Here is an 18,165-nt window from a genome sequence, read left to right as displayed (position 1 = left end):
ATCAGATCATTTAATACTACATCTGAGGTTCTGCTAATTTCCCTGACCAGCCAAGTAGTTGTTTCTTTTCACTATCAAAATACCATCAAGCCCAACATGCAAGTTCCCTGGACAGAAGTGCTGAAACATTTCTTTCACTTATCTTCAAGGATTCTACCTTCTCCCCCCCCCCCCATAAAGCATTGCTCTAAGGAATTACATGCAATTCTGTAATCATGATTTAAAACATGAACCTCAAACTTTGATGGAAATGTCTACCAGTTTCATTTATCATTAAATGGAGGCTCCATGAAACATTACAGCGGGGAAAACTTCCTATTTAGAAGAAAAAACAAAAACTTAGAAATACAATTTCATATTCAAGGAAAATCCTTTGTATTGCTTCACAGAGCAGTATGGCTGTTACCCATGCAGTTCCTGGGTGAACAAAGTATATCTGCTTTGCTGAATGGGTGTTTGCTTTTGTGGGGGTGGGTGCCAGTTTTTTATGCAAAAGTTGTCATTTTGGGAGTGCAAAGTCATCAATTTTTGTATATGATCCTGGCAAATTAAGGATCACACAGTGAACATGACAATGTCATAGAGATAAATAGCTAATAAGATCTGGCTACATGATGATGGCTTGGTAGCTGGTACTCACTGGAGTTGGCAGAGAGGCAGAGAGAGCCAGAACCAGAACCAGGGACAGGCAGAACCAGCTAATTCCAGTTTTGTCCTCATTCTGCTCCCTGCTGCATACAGTGAGGCCCCTGTTGCAGGTGAGAAGGCAGGCAGGTGGGGACCAGTTGAGAGCAGGTGGAGCTTGGTGCAGGTGTGTGTGACTCATTTGCCCATATGTACAATTGCCCTCACTCTGGTGGGGAAGAAAGAGGGGAACACATCCTTGCTGCCCCTGCATGACCAAGGGGCTTGATTGGAATCTAGGCTTAGATAAAGATCCTCAATGTAATAAGCTTGTGATACATTCTGCCCCTGAGCATTGCATGCAGTGGTAGGGCTGCACCTGGACCTCAGAGGAGACTCCAACCTCGCCCCACCTTCCACCCCCCCAGCAAGTTATCAGATTAGAGCAGGGGTCAGCAAACTTACCGCGCCTCGGGCCAGTGTCTCCAGCGCCGGCAGTGGGCCAGAGGGCGGGGGAGCGCGTGCCATTAGCGTGCGCACACGCTATTTCTGGTGCACTTCTGGGTCAGAGGAGCACTGGAAATAGGGTCAGAGGAGCACTGGAAATGTGCATGGGTCTCCTCTGACCCAGATGTGCACCAGAAATAACGCTTGTGCATGCGCAAATAATGCTTGCACATGCGCACAAGCTATTTCTGGTGCTCCTCCGCCCTGGAAGTGGGCAGCTGTGCAGCGCATTGCCGGTAAGAGCAGGCAGTGGCAGTGGGTGGCGGGGGTCACCGCGGGCCGGATAAACAAGTCCCTCAGACCTTAGTTTTGGGACCCCTGGATTAGAGAACTGGGCCAAAACTAACAAAATGAATTTCAGTAGGGACAAAGGAAGGTTCTACACTTAAGCAGGAATAATCAGATGCACTGATATAATATGATGGACACCTGACTTTCCAGCATGATCTGGCAAGTTAACAGTGTGATTCAGTAGCAAACAAAAGTTAAAGTTCTTCTAAGCTGCATCACTCTATTCTGCCTTGGTCAGACCACACCTGGAATCCTGCGTCCAGTTCTGGGCACAACAGTTTAAGAAGGATATTGACAAGGATTCAAGATGATCAAGAGCAGGCATAGGCAAACTCGGCCCTCCAGATGTTTTTGGGACTACAACTCCCATCATCCCTAGCTAGCAGGACCAATGGTCAGGGATGATGGGAATTGTAGTCCCAAAACATCTGGAGGGACGAGTTTGCCTATGCCTGATCAAGGGTCTAGAAACAAAGCCTGATGAGGAACGGTTGAGATTTAGTCTGGATAAGAGGAGACTGAGAAGAGATATGAAAACCATCTTCAACTATCTTTAGAGATGTTCCATGGAAGATGGAGCAAACTTGTTTTCTCCTGCTCTGGAGGGGAGGACTCAAACCAATGGCTTCAAGTTACAAGAAAAGAGATTCCAACTAAACATCAGGAAGAACTTTCTCACAGTCAGAGCTGTTTGACAGTAGAACAGATTCCCGCTGGAGGTGGTGGACTCTCCTTCAGTGGTGGTTGTTAAGCAGAGGCTGGATGGCCATCTGTCATGGATGCTTAGTTGAGATTGCTGCAGTGCAAGGGTTGGACTAGATGACCCTCAAGATCGCTTCCAACTCTACAATTCTATAGTTCTGTATGATTCTATGGGGTTACCATAGGACTCCAGTTACCAGTATATTAAACTTACTGGATGCTGGTGTTAGCGACTGCCAACATAGGAGGCTCCATAGGAAAGCTAAACTGTTTTGCTACATCTCAAATCTCCCCTGTCTTCAAATATTCCTCATTGTAGGATGAAGAACAGTATCTAAAAGGACAGCTTTCATTCCATTATACAATACAAAGGTCTCTGTGCTGAAATGTTGATTCTCAGGAAAGATTAGACATCTTTTTAGTTCGCCAAACACAAAGTGTAATAATCTGTCCTAAGTATGCAATCCAAACTCAGCTCCTGGAAACATATATCTGATGGAAACCACAAGCTGAATTCACCAGAGTTAATGGGTGGGTGAGTAAGTTGAACGCAGTGCTTCCTGCAATTAAAACATATGGATTCAAATCAGAAGGTTACAGTTACCAACCAAGATGCTAGAAACTATTTAAGTCTCCGCAGAGCAGGCACAAGTGAATTCTTTGTTGTTCCAAAGTTTATTTTATTATCCTAGAACTTTAGCAATTGGTTTGAAATTGAAGTGAGAAAGGCTCAAGCCCACCGGGTTTACTCTTTTCTGCTAACATATGGACTATTATCCGGGTTTCAAAGCGGCCACCAAAGAAGGCTGTTTCCAAAGCTGTAGTAGGATAGCAATCTAACACTCCTCCTGAATAAAAAGAATGAATACAACTTTTCAGCTCACAAATGAGGTAGATTAGGTGCAGTGTTTTAGTCCTGTGTGCAAATGCTCCCCAAAATGTCTCTCAGACAGGCTCCCTCTCTCCCTCCACAGCAGCTGTCTGGAACGATAGCTAATAAATGGCAGAGGGGGAATCAAGGAAAACTTGTCTTTCAGTCCAGCCAAGAAAGGGACAGTATTTGATAGCTGATGTGTGATAGTGGCAATTAGCATCTGACAGTATTGATAACCAATGTGAAAATGTGGGTTGCTGTAGTTTTCAGACTTTCTTGATGGAAAACTTTTCACACTGAATTATTAGCCAATGGACTCCAGATATCTGGTGCAGGTAAGCTTGAAGGTATCTCCTAGGGTTGTGTTCTTCAACACTGGTTCCTCAGATACTAGGGCTGACATATTTCAAAAAGTAAAAACCAGGACACCCCAAAAGTTGTTGAGCTTATTTTAGGAACCCCGCCCCCCAAAAAACCCGTGGTTTTTTGTTTGTTTGTTTGTTTACTTGCCAAAGATCCAAGACAAACCAGAAATCCCCACGCCCCAGACATTACTTCCGCCTTTGAAGTCCTGGTAATGTCCGGGAAATCTGGGGTATACGGCAGGCCATATGTGCTCAGCTAGAAACATAAAGACATCAACAGTGGAGGTTGGCTGGCCACCTGCCAGGGATTCTTTGGCTATTATTCCTGCATTTCAGAGGGTTGGACTAGATGACCCTCGGGGTCCCTTCCAACTCTATGATTCTATGAAAACTGTGTACACACACACACACACACACAGAGAGAGAGAGAGAGAGAGAGAGAGAAAGGAGTTATCACAACATTAGAGCTCGAGATGCTTGAATCCCATCCTTCTGTTTCTGTGCAGTTTTTTTACTTTTCTGCCTTCTTGCCTCAGATATTCACAGAAAATCCATGGAGTGCCTCAGATATCCCTTCTGTTAAGAACTGCAGGCATAAATTGCACATTAAAACCAGCATCCAAATGTAGATCCATCTTCACTTTTAAACCCACAGAAAGCTTGTGTGAGAATTTTTGCATCCAGCCACCAATTCCCCCCCTCTTAATTAAAACTTAAATCAAAGAGAGCCAGGCAGAAACTGGGTTGAAGTTAATTACAATAACCATGTAAAAAAAAAAAATCAAACCTGCCAGATTACTGCTGCATCCCTGAGTACAGCAGCGAGGGAGAGCTGGAGACTTAATTCAGTTCTCTGGGTTCTCTGGCCTTACAGCATTTTAACAGCTTTCTCATGTCTGAATAGAACTCAGCTGAATTTGAAGCCAAGCAAGCTCTTTATCTCTTTTTATTTTGAATAGGCAAGGTTTCTGGAGGCAGAGATTTCGATTGTCAAGGGTCCTGAGTTATGCGTTAAGGGTAGAGATGCCAGTGTAGATCTGAGAGTTTAACTTTCAGGAGGTAGCAAAAAAGACTTTTTGTTGTAAAGATCCCTGGCTTCTTGACTCCCAGCGGTAAGAAATCTTTGTTTCTTTCTCTTCCTTAGTGAAAAAGGAGATTATCTACTGCAGAGCACCTATTATTTTACCTTTTCATTCACTGTAAACTCTGTTTTCATGCTTGTTGCTTCTTTCTATGCAGTCGCACTTGGTGCTAAATGCTGACCTTTACTTTGTTGCCAGAGTAAATGTAGACCATTTTACCACTTCAAAGGACCAAGCCCTGGACTTTTCAACATTTAAAAGCCAGCTGGCATTGGATATTTACCTGTCTACAGGGACATCTAACTACTTGTCCACTGTAACTTGGCTAACATACTACCAAAATAAAACTCTTTTCAAAAGCTAGTCCAATGGTCACTTACTTCATTGTGAAGATGGCAGGATCCCAGCCAGTTGTGGGTAAGTTATAGTTGTTTGTAGCAGAAAGGGTTAGGTTTGCTTTGCTTCAGACCATATCTACCTAAGGGGATGCAATCTGACTTTCATGAAGCATTAACAAATGTTCTCTCCACCCCCTTTTCTTTTCTTTTGAAAGTCCATTTAACTCTGCTTTGTCATTCCATCTGGAAACGAAAGAGCCAGGGTGATGGGTTTGCATTCTGTTTCACTAGCAGAAGATGAAGGAGCAAAATTTATCTCCTGATGTCTGCCCTTAGATCAATGCAATGAGGTTGATTTCTCTGTGTTTTAACAGAAAAAAATAGAATAAACAAAATGAACTGTATTAGGGCCTCCTTACATAATCAGACATCGTGGGATAACAATGGTTTCTATGTACTGCATGTTTTTTTAAAAAAACCCAAGGGAGAGCGGGCCCTAGCGGTCCAAGTCTGGGGACCCTGAGCAAGAGCTTGGGTTTCTTGAGTTGTTCTCTCTCATCTACAATAAAACAATAACTGGATGGTCTTCTCCAGTGGATGGAGTTCATAATTTCATCAAGGGCCTATGACCTTGGACCAAACTACTTTCGGATCATCTGCCTTAGATATCTGTGCTACCCTGCCACATGGTAACATAGTTTTACCACACAGCAGCGGTACAGGTGAAGTAAAAAATGTGGTGCAATGTGTACAACTGTGCTTGTTTGACCTGCCCACCCTGACCAGAAGATAATCCAAGGAATATAACAATGTGATGAGCGCTTCCCAAGTTGTAACAAAGTGGTGTACAATGTAAATGACTGGGAAGGATCATTGTCTGCATCATTCAGCCAACTCACAAGGAGAATTTTACTACAAAACAGGTGTGGTCAAGAATATGGCTAACTCCTTGAAGAATTTAGTATTATTTTCGTTTGTGCACCAGGACTTCCTGAACCGATGGGCTTGGCTGGAGATATTTTTAGTAAGGTGCTAACACCAACTAAAGTGTTAGGAGATTAATTAATTCAAATCCATTTTAATCAGTGATTACCTTGGTGCTCCTCACCCAGCAAAGATGACATGGCAACACATAATGGTTTAAAAAAACACCCCAGTGATTAGCCATAGTGCCTTTCAAGCTTTGGACCAGTGGTGAGACTCGATACGGCCTTTATCAGTTGCTGAAATGCTGCATTAGCAAGTAAGCAGTAAATTATGTCTAAAGTAATTAAACAGCACCTAAGCAAAGGACTGGAGGAGAAATTGAATAGCGGGTGGGAATAAAAGCAAACGAGAGAGATTCTGCTTTGGCATTTTTATCAGGCAGTTACTTATCATCTTCCAGAGGGGGAAAGAGAAGGCTTCAGCAGTAGGTAGCAATTCAAGGCTCTTAAACTGACTCATTTACATAAGTGAGTGTTGCATTAACTGTGATAATTTGTACATCAGTAAATCTCAAGAGTGTACCAACAATGATTATTGGTCACTGAACAGTGGTCAAAGGGTAATGCCGGGGAGTTCTCTGCAATTTATACTGTGCGGTGCCAGAGGATTCCAGGTAGCATCTCCATGAAACCATTGATTGAAGTTTGCAGCGAGGGCTTTTATCAGTTGGCTCTTTTTCGCTCAGCAGGAGCCTCCACTCCAGTCTTCCAACTGGGGAGGCAGAGATGACAAAAGATATCACACAGGTTGAAAAGAGATAAGATTGTTTCTCAGAGTTTGGATGCTTCTAGGTGGGGGCTCAGTATTGCAAACAGGTTGCTGAATCTTCTAACTTACTGGGTTTCTTGTGTAAATGGTACATCTGGTTCAAATCCGGGTAAGGGATGATGACGCAGACAGGTATTTTGATACCCACAATGTCTTGAGAATAAAGGTAAAGGTAAAGGTACCCCTGCCCGAGCGGGCCAGTCTTGACAGACTCTGGGGTTTGTGCGCCCATCTCACATCTATTGGCCGGGGGCCAGCGCTGTCCGGGGACACTTCCGGGTCACGTGGCCAGCGTGACAACGCTGCTCTGGCGAGCCAGAGCTGCACACGGAACGCCGTTTACCTTCCCGCTGGTAAGCGGTACCTATTTATCTACTTGCCCCCGGGGGTGCTTTCGAACTGCTAGGTGGGCAGGCGCTGGGACCGAGCAGCGGGAGCGCACCCCGCCGCGGGGATTCGAACCGCCGACCTTTCGATCGGCAAGCCCTAGGCGTTGAGGCTTTAGCCCACAGCGCCACCCGCGTCCCCAGTCTTGAGAATACTGTGGATCAATTAATCAATCTTTATTGCCGTCAAATACCAGACAGCAAAATTAACAACAACAACAACAACAACAAAGGTTGGGACGATGGTGGCGCTGTGATCTAAGCCATCAAGCCTCTTGGGGTTGCCAATCACTCTGTCCCAGCTCCTGCCAACCTAGTAGTTCAAAAGCACACCAGTGAAAGTAGATAAATAGATACTGCTGCAGCAGGAAGGTAAACGCCATTTCCATGCGCTCTGGCACTCGTCACGGTGTTCTGTTGCCCCAGATGTGGTTTAGTCCTGCTGGCCACATGACCTGGAAAGCTGTCTGTGGACAAACACCAGCTCCCTCGGCCTGAAGTGAGATGAGCCCCATAGTCGCCTTTGACTGCACTTAACCATCCAGAGGTCCTTTACCTTTACCTATATGGGTACAGATGGCCTTTCAGATATCCTAATCCAAAACTATGCAGGGTTTTATAGGACAAAATTGTCATATAATTGTCTTATAATTTTGCCTGGAAACAAATTGGTAACCTGCAAACCTCTTTTAAGTCCCAGCAAGATGTGTTCGCACCTACCTGTGATTTACTGCTGTATTCTAACCCTGTTAAAGCTTCCAGTTGGTGTTCACAGGCAATTTCATATATAATACATGTCCAGTGGGCATTGATGCCAGATTATGTGTTTCCAGTTATGTATGTAAGTTCTGGTTTAATATGCTGGCTGTTTGCTGTAATAAACATTGATTGATTGATTGATTGATTGATTGAGTTTCCGGGAAAGTCTGAAGCTGGTGTACCAACAAAATTCTTTAAATGCTCTTTGTGCCATGGACAGTACTTGCGCATCTATCTCTGTGGAGGGAAGGTGGGTATTTCCTTATTTTATTAACAAAAATCTAACTTCCACTCCAATGATTTTCCTGAATGCATCCCACTGCCACCAATTAATATCTCTTATACCCTGTTCACCAGCAACTTAATTTTACCTTTAACTCTGCTAACTATACCTTTACCAACAATATTATGTTGATAACAATATTATGTAGTGCACAAGCTTATGTGATTAACGTTAATATAGTGCCATCTCTTTAAGTGGGTATATACTGCTTGGTATAATATGGAGCCAACCAGTATCCACTAAGTGGAAGACCAATCATGTCAACTACCAATCTCATTTCAATTCCAACTTTCAAGAAATCCTATGGACCCATCCTCACCTTCTTAGGTGGTCTCCCACCTTGCAGAGGCTAAAAATCCCTGTGTGTTTCATTCTCAGCAGGTAATGGTCTATCCATCACAAGGACACTGCTGATGCCTTCGAGACTATTGTACAAATAGCCCTACTTTCCCCCAACAGGAAGACAGGCTGCTGAAGGCAAATTTCCAGGGCTAAGTGGGAGGTGAATTACCCTGCTGCTTCCCCATTGCAAATCTCCACTTTGCTGCCACTTTTCAGTGGAGAACAAGCAGCCTGCAGTCCCAGACCCAGGTCTGTTGTTTCATGATGATGGTGGACTGGATGGGTTCGTGGCCTGATCCAGCAGCCGCTTCTTACATTCTTAAGTTTTATTTCAATAAATTAATATTTATTTCATATAGACATTTTTAAATATATGGATTTTTAAAAAACAAAACAAAAACAAAGCCCTACTTTGTGGCTAGAGATGGAACCCCTCTATAAAGAGATCTTGAAACTCAGCAGCACGTTGTGGAATATGGTATTCAATTACCAGTATAATTAATTGTCTTGGAAAGAAAACAATTTGCTAGTTAATTTGCTGAAATAACGAACTATAAAAGCAGTGAAGGTGGTAGTTCAGCAAATCTGAGTAAATCATCGTCTTGCTCTGACTACTGTTCACTAGCAAATGGAGATAAGTGTTAATGAAAGAAGTCTCTAGGGGTGTGCATTCGTTTTGGGACGAATGGGAAAATGGGACTAATAGGTCCCTTTTGTTCATTCATCATCCATCACGAGACAAACACCATAGACACAAACGACTCCTGGATGAGTAGCTGTGCTTTTGGGGCTGCTTTTGGTTTTCAGTCTTGATTTTCCAGCAAACAGCAGATCAAGCACTGCCAGGTTCAGTGGAAATGTACCTGTGCTGGTTTGTGTGCGTTAGGAGAAAATGGACACTCATCTCTCCAACTCAGACACATCCTAGCAAAAGTTATTTTCCCAGATCTTTTTTCCGCATAGGAACCTTCAAGTCCTGGCATCCAGATGAAGGATATGAAGGAAAATGGAACAGAACTGCAACACTGTTCCTTGTTTCCCCCACTCTGTAGCTCTGATGCTTTTTAGCGGGAGAAATGGAGAGAAAACATTTCGTTCTGTGATTGCCCTTTGTGTGTGTGTGTGGGGGGGATGTAGTCCCTCATCTCTTTCCATTTGTAGTTTATTCATTCATAAGAACATATAAAGCATCCAAATGCAGACCCTAATTTCTTTCCATTGGAAAATTATTTATTTATTTACACATACATACATAAGAATGAATATTACAATTTTCTATGCACTATAGAAAGGTTTTTAAACAACTTAGACTCTGGCCTCAGGCTTACAGTCAAAACTATGTCTTTTTCACCCTTATTTAGCTTCTGTGTAGCAGGACTCCTAGGTGATCCTGGGCCTTTGTAGCATTCCTGGCCGAATGTTTTTAGCCAGCAGAGCAGGGAAAGGAGAGGCTTGTGTCGGGCAAGGGCCTGGTGCCGCAAGAGACGGCATGGTGGGCCTGCTGATGACCAAATGCAAGCTCAAGCCCAAGTGTTTTAGTCTCATATACTGAACGTAAGTGAAAGATACACAGGAGCGAGACATCTTGGTACAATTAAAGAGACACTGTGAAGACGGCAAAGCACAGAGTCTTGACCTGGAGCTCTATAACATTGGATCAGTCTGGTTGGCTTGACCTCTGGTGCTCCCAAAGTGTTTGTTTTATTTTATGAGACTTTATTTTCCATTTTTCCAAGCTCAATAGGAAATTTAACATGCAAACGCTGATGCTCAGCTCTGTCAGGCTCACACTAGGTCAAGCAGGCCTCATTCCTGTTTGTGCGGAGGCAGCATGAATTCTTCACCTGGTGTGTGGCGAAAGATGTGGCGGGGGAGGCCTTTTCTCACATTTAGCAGCATGGAGATCGTCAGTCAGTTTTCATTCTCATTCCTTTGCTGTGGGATGCAACAATATCTTGGCTGGATTTAGGAAGCAACAAGGTGCGGTACTCCTGGTTTAGATCATCATGTGCTCACAGTTGTATGTGCTTTCTATTTTTATGAGTATCAGTCTCCCATGTTTCACTAGCAGGACAGCATAGATCCAAGATTAGATTCCCCTTTCTAATATGACACTATATTCCGGACATCTCCAACCAGCACCTCCTACTTATTTTGCAGCTCAGCACGTGAGTCATGAGTGTGTGGCCTGTGCTGTTTTGCGAGGATCTCTGGACTGGTCCACTAATCTTACACTGGCATTAGAAGATGAGTCCTGTACCTAAAGGAAACATCACAGAGACAGAGAAAAATAACCAGAATATTGCAGCACCTACTCTTGTAGTCCCCACTTTCCCCAAAATATATTTGGATTATGTGGAAACTGGATGAACAGTTGGATACATATCCCATATGAATCACCAATGGATATAGAGATAGACCCCAGTCTTGACTGGGGGCAGAACAAAGGCCCTCTGCTTCAGAATCACTCCTTAAAAAAAAAGTTTTTATTAAAGATTTTCTTGGGTTACAAAAGTACATACAGCACCTCTGCTTTCAGTTAATAGGGACCTTTCTACAGATCAGTTATATTAAAAGTGAGACACTAATGTTATAGACGCAAGGGACGCGGGTGGCGCTGTGGGTAAAAGCCTCAGCGCCTAGGGCTTGCCGATCGAAAGATCGGCGGTTCGAATCCCTGCAGCGGGGTGCGCTCCCGCTGCTCGGTCCCAGCGCCTGCCAACCTAGCAGTTCAAAAGCACCCCCGGGTGCAAGTAGATAAATAGGTACCGCTTACCAGCGGGAAGGTAAACGGCGTTCCGTGTGCTGCGCTGGCTCGCCAGATGCAGCTTTGTCACGCTGGCCACGTGACCCAGAAGTGTCTCCGGACAGCGCTGGCCCCCGGCCTCTTGAGTGAGATGGGCGCACAAACCCCAGAGTCTGTCAAGACTGGCCCGCTCGGGCAGGGGTACCTTTACCTTTACCTAATGTTATAGACAGTATGAGGTTGGGGGAGAGAGGGGGGGAGAAGGGGGGAGCAAATTTTCATTCCTTTACCTAGTGTATGTGCAAGGTTTTGTGTCAGCGTCATGTGAGTAGTTTCTTTTTCTATTCAGTTATTAGTTTTAATTGGCGGGAGATATTGGGGCCCCCAGGGCCTCCTTGGTTGCCTTCAGTTGACTGCAGTGAGTTTTGTTTGTGTGTGTGTGTGAGGGGAGGGGTTGTTATGTCAAGTTAGCCAATTTGTATGCCTTTGGTGTGTTCTTGTTTCGTTGGGCTGTATGTGTAATAAAAGGGAGTCACACCAGGGTGAAGGTGTCCTCTTTTATTTGTCCCCATGCTAGTTTCAATTTGTTGGTTAGCTTTTCTAGTAGGGCTGTTTCCCGTACCGTTTGGTACCGGTGGTCTATGTTCACTCCTGACATGTCCCTCTAGTGTCTAGTTTATGAAGCTCCTGGCTGCTGATAGGTGGCTTATGAGTTCTTTGTGGAGTGAGTGTGTGTTATTGTCTTGGAAAATATTCAGGAGGGCCAGTTCTGGGGTGGCTTCTAGTACCTGGTTTTCTTGTAGGACTGAAGTCCAAAAGGGTTGGATTTGGGGGCAATCCCACCACATGTGGAGGTATGTGCCTGTAGAGGTGCAACCTCTCCAGTATTTAGTGAGGTTTCTGGGTGTATCAGTGCCAGCTTCCAGGGTGTTAGGAACCATCTATAGATAAGTTTCAAGGTGAGTTCTCTTCTTTTGGTTGAGATGGAATTAAAGAGAGGTTTAGACACCACAATGTAGTCCATCGAGTAGCCCCCCCCCCCCCGTAGCCTATGTCATTCTCCCACGGTTTTTTTCTTAGGATGAGGAGGGTTTGTGGGATTCTGAAGTAGTGTTTTGTACGCAGATTCATTTCTGTCTTCTATCCTTTGCCCATCTATGCTGAGTTTGAAAAACTAGTGAAAAGAGGGGAAATCCTCACTTGCTACAGCTTGTTAATGATTATGGTTACAGAGAATGCAGCAAATTTCTTTGGGATTAATAGTGGCTTCATTGGCTACAAGGTACTGCTCTTCTAGATGACCACCTAGAATCATAGAATCATAGAGTTGGAAGAGACCACAAGGGCCATCGAGTCCAACCCCCTGCCAAGCAGGAAACACCATCAGAGCACTCCTGACATATGGTTGTCAAGCCTCTGCTTAAAGACCTCCAAAGTAGGAGACTCCACCACACTCCTTGGCAGCAAATTCCACTGTCGAACAGCTCTTACTGTCAGGAAGTTCTTCCTAATGTTTAGGTGGAATCTTCTTTCTTGTAGTTTGGATCCATTGCTCCGTGTCCGCTTCTCCGGAGCAGCAGAAAACAACCTTTCTCCCTCCTCTATGTGACATCCTTTTATATATTTGAACATGGCTATCATATCACCCCTTAACCTCCTCTTCTCCAGGCTAAACATGCCCAGCTCCCTTAGCCGTTCCTCATAAGGCATCGTTTCCAGGCCTTTGACCATTTTGGTTGCCCTCCTCTGGACACGTTCCAGTTTGTCAGTGTCCTTCTTGAATTGTGGTGCCCAGAACTGGACACAGTACTCCAGGTGTGGTCTGACCAGAGCAGAATACAGTGGCACTATTACTTCCCTTGATCTAGATGCTATACTCCTATTGATGCAGCCCAGAATTGCATTGGCTTTTTTAGCTGCCGCGTCACACTGTTGGCTCATGTCAAGTTTGTGGTCAACCAAGACTCCTAGATCCTTTTCACATGTACTGCTCTCAAGCCAGGTGTCACCCATCTTGTATTTGTGCCTCTCATTTTTTTTGCCCAAGTGCAATACTTTACATTTCTCCCTGTTAAAATTCATCTTGTTTATTTTTGCCCAGTTCTCTAATCTGTCAAGGTCGTTTTGAAGTGTGATCCTGTCCTCTGGGGTGTTAGCCACCCCTCCCAGTTTGGTGTCATCTGCAAATTTGATCAGGATGCCCTTGAGTCCATCATCCAAGTCGTTGTTACCTTCTCCTTTGCACTATCACAGCATATCACAGCAGAGCATTTTCCATGATGATGGTGCAGTTACTGGATGCCTTCCCTAAGGAGATAACCAGGCTCCTTCACTGTTGAATGCCCTTCAGTCATAGGAGAGTACACCTGGCTGTTTGCAGTTGTTTTATGGATGAATGAAACAACAGAGGACATTCCCCATTACTGTTGCTATGCGCTTCCTTATATTTCTGACAACAACCGGTGTTCTTGTTTCACTGCATTTCAGTTGATATCACTGGTTTTACTGTTACTTTTTAAAAAAAGTTATTTAAAGAAGAGGAGGTTATAAAACACAATTGTTCCAAAGGGATGGGTTCTTGGAGCCTTGTGGTTGGGTCGTCAAATGCCAGCAGTATGCAGTGCTGCAAGAATTAGTAAACAAACACAGAAAATATAATGGGCAAGTATTTAACTAGTAGTTAAAAGCCAGTAAATTCTAGCTTCACTTTTGAGGATTTTACCTACCGTTTTTATTTTTGTTACATATCTTATTATCTAAAATTCAAAACTTTATTATTATATTATATTCATTTATTATATATTAAAATGAATATAATATTTATTATAAAGCTTAAAGCATTATATTATTATCATTATTATTATTTCATGCAGGCGTTCCCTGGAGTGTTGCCTGCCCTACTGAATGCTTTGCTGTTTGTTTGTAATTTATTCTGTATATGCTTTCAAATTTTAACATGTACACTGGTCTGGTATTTTATATGGTGCTGAGTGGTTTATATAGGTTGTATACCACAATGAAATCAGAATAGGATGAAGAGCAGTTTATAAATGTTTTTAGTAATAAATAAATAAAAATTCAATGGTTTAGTTAGCTATCAAGCCACTCACTTTTGAGAATACTTGTTAAAAATTCAATTCGAGAACCTGTAACAGAAAACAGAAAATATGTGTACTTTAAGCTGTCGTTTAGTGTATGATACCAAAGTGTCTCTGTAGTCTAATGCCACGCACAGTTTTTAACAATTGTCAAACCAACTCAGTAGGTGGCAAGCAAAGCCCTTTTTTGTAATAAAAAGAGCAATTCTATTGAGATGCAGTGCTTACACTTAGAAGTGCAATAAAACCCAATGGATATCTGAAAAAGAAAGAAAGAAAGACCTGAAAGAGGGATGAGATTTGAGAATAAAAGATATTGTAAGGATCGCATGATCAGATGATGAGAGGTCTTAGACAAGGAGGTAGAAGACCCAAAGGATGCTCATTTGCAATCCTTGGGGGATAAACTAAGGAGGAAAACAATCCCCCTTTTTGTTTATACTGGTGAGTAACTCAATTTCGTCTTATTTGGAACATAACAGAAAGATGAAAACTAAAATGAAAACAGGTTTTGAATTAGGGTCAATTTTTGTTTAATCAGCCAACATTAAAGCAAAATGGAATTAGGACAGTGAGTGAATGACATGCATGATTGATAGGAGACGTTTGAAATCCCATCTCTGTAAACAAAATGGTCACCAATGTGCTCACTGATGGAACTGATTGAAGAATCATTTGGATGACCCCTAAGACTAATATATACATAGTCAAGACACACAGTTATGCAGCTCCACAAAAATGATTTAATGCTCACTCCAAAAGGAGCACAGCTACCTACTGAGCTGATACAGCAGGCGCCATGAGCAGCACAGCCCCTACCCGCCAACACTTTGAAGCAAAAATCCAGAACGCCACCTTCCCGGATGCCATCTTTCCATCCCCCCCCCCCAGGACATAACACCCGGGGAAATGGGGAGTTGCCTGTATAAGAAAACGGCAGAGGCACTATTACTATTGCTTGAGTCTGTTGCAGTGTCTGCTGCTTTGGGTGGGTGTGTTAGGGTTCACTCACAGGGGTTTCTTCAGCTCTGGTAAGGGACATGGGTTGCGCTGTGGTCTAAACCACCGAGCGTCTTAGGCTTGCTGTTCAGAAGGTCGGCGGTTCGAATCCTCGCGACGGGGTGAGCTCCCGTTGCTCAGTCCCAGCTCCTGCCAACCTAGCAGTTCGAAAGCACGCCAAAAAAGTGCAAGTAGATAAATAGGTACTGCTCCGGCGGGAAGGTAAACGGCATTTCCGTGTGCTGCTCTGGTTTCGGTGTTCCATTGCACCAGAAGCAGCTTAGTCCTGCTGGCCACATGACCTGGAAAAACTGTCTGCGGACAAACGCCAGCTGCCTCAGCTTGTAAAGCAAGATGAGTGCCGCAACCCCAGAGTCATCTGTGACTAGACTTAATTGTCAGGGGTCCTTTACCTTTTTTTTTTTTTTAAAAAGTGACAGCAATCAAGCAAATCTTACAATCAAAACATCTGGTGTACATGCAGACTATGCAGCAACTTTACTCAAAGCAGTTCAGGTTTGTCCCCAATATTTATCTGAGTCAAGCTGTTGCTCATATTGTTTTGTACTAATCTTCAGCAGGGTTTCCTCATAAACCTCATCAGTGAAATGGTGAAATGCTACTGCTTGGGGACGTCTGCAACAGACTACGACCCAGGGAATATTCAAACCATATAGCAAGCTGCATTATCCATCTAGGTCAATATTGTCTACACTGACCGCTGGCTATCCAGGGTTCCGGAAAGGAGTTTTCTCAGCCCAACCTGAAGATATCACGAGGTAGGTTGTGTGTCCAGGGGGCGGCGTGGGGGGAGGAATTGGGCACTTTTTCCTGGCATGAATTATTAAGTACAGATGATACACAATCAATTTTCCAACAGCAAATTTCATTGATTTATTTCATTGTAGGAATTCTTCCATTCATATTACTCTTAATCTACAAATTTCATATAGATAAGAAAATGTCATAGAATCACAGAATCTTAGAGTTGGAAGGGACCTTCGAGGGTCATCTAGCCCAACCACCTGCAATGCAAGAATCTCAGCTAAAGCATCCAGGACAGACAGATGGCCATCCAACCTCTGTTTAAAAACTTCCAAGGAAGGAGAGGCCACCACCTCTTGTGGGAGTCTGTCCACTGCAGAACAGCTCTTACCGTCAGAAAGTTTTCCCAAATGTTTAGTCAGAATCTCCTTTCTTGTAACTTGAAGTGTTCTACCCTCCAGAGCAGGAGAAAACAAGCATGCTCACTCTTCCATGTGACAGTCCTTGACATATTTGAAGGTGGCTGTCATATCTCCTCGCAGTCTCCTCTTTTCCAGGCTAAACACACCCAGCTCCTTCAAATGCTCCTCATAAGGTTTAGTTTCCAGACCCTTGATCATCTTGGTCATCCTCTTCTGCACATGTTCCAGCTTGTCAACATCCTTCCTAAATTGTGGTACCCAGAATTGGGCACATTATTCCAGGTGTGGTCTGATCAAAGCAGAATTAAGTGGTGCTATTGCTTTCCTTGATCTGAACACTAGACTTCTGTTGATGCATTCTAGAATACCATTAGGTTTTTTTGCTGTTGCATCACACTGTTGAGTCATGTGAAGCTTGTGGTCCACCAAGACCCCTAGATCCTTTTCACACGGCCTGCTTGCAAGCCAGGTGTCCCCCATCCTATATTTGTGCATTTGGTTCTTCCTGCCTAAGTAGCAGGAACATTTGTCCCTATTTAAATTCATTTTGTTAGCTTGGGCCCAGTTCTCCATTTTGTTAAGGTCATTTTGAATTCTGATTCTGTTTCTGAGGCACTTTTCCACTTTATCTCCACTCAGAAATACACTCAGAACAGAACCTCATGCCCAGAAAGTGTGGCATCAACCCACAGGTTTCTCTTAGAAGCCTTTTTCAGCATGTATTTGCAAAAATCTTTATCGTGTAGGTAAAAGTGTGACCGACTGAGGGTCAAGGTAGATGCTAGTTTTATTTAGGGGGAAAATAGCTCAGTCAATAATCTCAGGGCTGTGAGTTCGAGTCCCAGGTTGAGCAAAAGATTCCTACATTTCAGGAGGTTAGACTAGATGACCCTTCCAGTTCCTTCCAACGCTATGTCTCTGTGATTTGGTGAATTCTGTGAAATAAACAGCTAAAAAACAAGCAAACCCTCTAACAGTGTACACAGAACAATTACCTGTAATACAAGTTGAAATCAGAAACATTTTATATATTTATAGAAAATTATATGGACAGGATCACTGAAATCATTTTTTAAAATTCAGGAAATTTAAAAGGGAAAACATGGTGAGGGGAGATTTCTTTGGATCAGGACCACTGTGGAAGGTGTTTAACCTGAAGCTCCCTGTTAAGTGTCTAGTTGGTGGCAATCTCAAGTTTGCCTCTACAATTCCATTTGCCATGACCCAGAGACCATGCAGCGTGTGAATGCCTCAGAGGAAGATGAGAGTAGGTCTTCATCCTTGGGTAAAGAGCTGCCAGAATTATCTTCAGAGGACACGGGGGGTGAGTTTCCCATGGAGCCCTGTCTCCCCAGCCTCATAGAAGCCAAAGAAGAAGGAGAGGACCTCTTAACATCCAGCCAGCCCCCTTTCAGAGGCTGAGCTTTCTGTGCTACAGCTGCATGCAATGCATGAAGGCTTCTGTTGGAGGTAGGTGCTTGCAGAGACAGCCTCATACAAAGTTACCTCAGCAGGATCCTGGACGCTCTCCAAGGTCCTGCAGGTGCTCTCAAAGCCTCGGCCTCCTAAAGAGACCCCTCCAGGCTTCCTCAACCAGCCCTGAGCTCCGTGATGCAATAAATCTGCCAATTCATGAAAAAGCAGTGTTCAGCAATCCAATATTTTTCCTCAGGAGACGGACCGAGGGCTTACCCCACATACATTATGCATTAGGTACACTCAAGATATTATAAGGATATGCTTCATATAAGTTTGTGTGTTCTTTTCTGCAAGTATATAGTCATAAGAGAAGCCCTAAGCTCCTGGGAAGGGTGTTGAATATCGCAG

The 18,165-nt window shown here is 43.7% G+C and overlaps 1 protein-coding gene across 1 annotated transcript in view; it reads right to left on the bottom strand.

Annotated features, from left to right (window-relative positions):
* SH3TC1 (SH3 domain and tetratricopeptide repeats 1) overlaps positions 1 to 6,898 on the bottom strand; it is a 409,292-nt gene extending 402,394 nt beyond the window's left edge. Inside the window, exon 1 of the mRNA XM_082238513.1 lies at positions 6,882 to 6,898. The gene's annotated coding sequence lies outside the window, so the exon portion shown is untranslated. The remainder of the gene's footprint in view (positions 1 to 6,881) is intronic.
* Between the last annotated feature and the right edge of the window lie 11,267 nt (positions 6,899 to 18,165).

The sequence above is a fragment of the Podarcis vaucheri genome (genome assembly GCF_965113315.1).
Source record: "Podarcis vaucheri genome assembly, chromosome: 9".
Classification (NCBI taxonomy): Eukaryota; Metazoa; Chordata; class Lepidosauria; order Squamata; family Lacertidae; genus Podarcis; species Podarcis vaucheri.
This window is presented reverse-complemented; position numbering and strand designations above follow the sequence as displayed.